General features: G+C 40.1%; 1 protein-coding gene and 1 long non-coding RNA gene across 4 annotated transcripts in view; one reads left to right on the forward strand and one right to left on the reverse strand.

Moving 5' to 3' along the window:
- Positions 1-271, forward strand: part of LOC125502780 — an 877-nt gene extending 606 nt beyond the window's left edge. For both annotated transcript variants that reach the window (XR_007280528.1, XR_007280529.1), the window contains exon 2: positions 8-271. This is a non-coding gene — a long non-coding RNA (uncharacterized LOC125502780). The remainder of the gene's footprint in view (positions 1-7) is intronic.
- Positions 1-2,547, reverse strand: part of LOC109533002 (cell wall adhesin EAP1) — a 14,540-nt gene that overhangs the window by 917 nt on the left and 11,076 nt on the right. The gene's annotated exons all lie outside the window — the stretch shown is intronic.

Raw genomic sequence — 2,547 nt, forward strand, 5'->3', positions numbered from 1 at the left:
CTAGAAGGTGCTGTAGAAGGAGCATCTGGAGCTGGACTTGAAGTTGTTGCAGGAGGAGTATCTGGAGCTACAGGAGAAGTTGCAGTAGAAGGAGTGTCTGGAGCTGGAGTAGAAGCATCTGTTGGTACCAAAGGCCTACGAACGTGAAACGCATTAAACCCACTGCTCCTTATAGAAGAGAATGAAGTCGACATACGGTTCAGTAGGGTCATCCCAGCCCTTCCCAGTGCATCCTGCACTGGCAGCATAATCGCAAACATCACTAGACGGATTGAAGTTCAAAGTAGCTGGACAAGAGAACTCGTAGGCAATTCCATTGGCGCAACTCCAGTACTTCGTGCAATCATCGTCGGCAAAGAAGGCACCGTTAGTGGAACATGGAGCTGTAAACAAACATGTTTTCTTCTGATTACTTCAAGTACTGCTGTCGCGATTACACGCACAAATTCGTCAAAAATGATCAAATAATATGCGTTTCAGGGACGTGTTGATAAGTACTTGTTTTCGAGTAGGTTGCCGCGACTTTTCAGCGTTTTTGAACAGGAAAAGCAGAATTTTGACTGTTAGAGTGTCAGTTGATGAGCAATACTCACGGGCTGGCGATGATAGCACGCTAATAGCGCACGTTGTAATTAGTAGCACAAATGACCACTGCATTGTATCGGTCGCGTTTTTTCCGTATAACAATGTGGTTGTTCACTGGGGCCCGGTTATTTATACCACACTTTCAACCCCACTTGATAAAAGACACTTCAGATATATTGGAAAAAAATTGATACGGAATTTTTCTAGAACAATGGCCGGTCCATGGCGCGCTACTTTTCTGGGATAACCAACCTGATCGATAACATTTTTGGGGTTTTACTTGCTTCTTTTGGGGTTTCAACATTTTTCCTTGTAATTTATATGCACTTTATTGAAAACTATGCACTGCGTTAAGTTGCAGCTGCAGCCTGGATTTATCTCATTGAATTTAGGGAGTTTAACAGGGTGAAATTGAAGCTCATCTGGTAAAATCCCACTAAACCAAAACATTTGCTGGTTTTTCATTGTAAAACGTTTGACTTGCAGTGCTTTATCTCATCGGATTTGTTTTAAGCTGGCTGTTATTATTGCACGTATTGGGAAACATTCAAAGGTCGTTTTTTGGGTTTTTCACACTGAACAGTAGCATATTAATTAAAATTTGTCGAACATTGTCGAAAAACCGACCAGTTTCCAACAATGTCTTCAATGAAAAGTTCACTTGATTACAAGTGTTTTACAGATGGTTTTTATGACCGCTTTCAGGGGCAGCTTTGAGAAGGCAGGAAAACCGAACGCTCATGTTTCATAAGCGAAATTTAAAAATTTGCCAAAAATGAAGGAAGCGTTTGTTTGCATCGAAACTTTCGGGATTTATAAGCTGATGTGTCTTTTATCATACCTGAAAATTTTAAGTGGCTGCTTGCTCCCGCTTGCATCCGAGGCACTTAAGAAGGCAACGTGCCGAATGGAAAACCGCCAAGTTTCTAGGGCGGTTTTTGAATCGTTGCCCAAAATTCACCTGCGATTGGTTTACAGCCAAACTCTCACACTTTATCGGCTTAAGTTTTCTCTATCAATTGTGAAAATTTCAACCTTTTTTATTTTCCTGTTTAAGCAGGCTTGAATGTGAGGCATTTAAAAAGGCAGACATGTCGAATGGAAAACAGTCTAATTTCTAGGCATATTTTGGAAAATTGTCAGAAATCGAGCTGGGGTGCATTTCGAACAAAACTCTTCAGATTCATAGATTTAACCTTCTTGTATAACGGGTGAGAATTTCAAGTCGCTACTGGTTCACGTTTAAAAGTAAGCCGTTTGGGAGTAGAGGCCTGCTAAATGAAACACACTCTAGTTTTTAGGCATATTTTGAAAAATTGTAAAAAATCGAGCTGGCACAGCCTGAGAATGGAACTTATACCATTTATAGATTAGAGTTTCTTCTATAAATTGTGTAAACTTCAAGTAGCTACCTGGTCACAGTTAAAAGTAGTCGATTTTAGAATGCAGACGCGCCAAATTAAAAACAGTCTAGTTTTGGCGCAGATTTTCAAACAATGACAAAAATCGAGCTGCAGCTTGTTTAGAATGAAACTTTCCGGGTTGATAGATTCAGGTTTCCTCTATAAGACACGAGAATTCCAAGTCGCTACTTGATCGTCTTTAAAAGCGAGCCATTTGAGAATGCAGACGCGGCGGATGCAAAACAGCCCAGTTTCTACGGTAGATTTTGAAAAATTATCAAAAACGCAGTTGGCTCGGGTTTAGAACGAAACTTTTCAAACTCATAGGCTTAACCTATATATATAACGGGTGAGAATTTCAAGTTGCTACTGGCTCACATTTAAAAGTAAGCCGTTTGGGAATAGAGGCGCCCTAAATGAAAAACACTCTAGTTTTTAGGCAGATTTTGAAAAATTGTAGAAAATCGAGCTGGCACAGCTTGAGAATGAAACTTACAGGATTTCTAGATCACAGTTTCTTCTACAACATGTATAAACTTCAACTAGCTACCTGGTCACA

This window comes from Dendroctonus ponderosae, unplaced genomic scaffold, assembly GCF_020466585.1.
Source record: "Dendroctonus ponderosae isolate FM_Combo_2020 unplaced genomic scaffold, Dpon_F_20191213v2 Dpon_F_20191213_10, whole genome shotgun sequence".
Taxonomy (NCBI): Eukaryota; Metazoa; Arthropoda; class Insecta; order Coleoptera; family Curculionidae; genus Dendroctonus; species Dendroctonus ponderosae.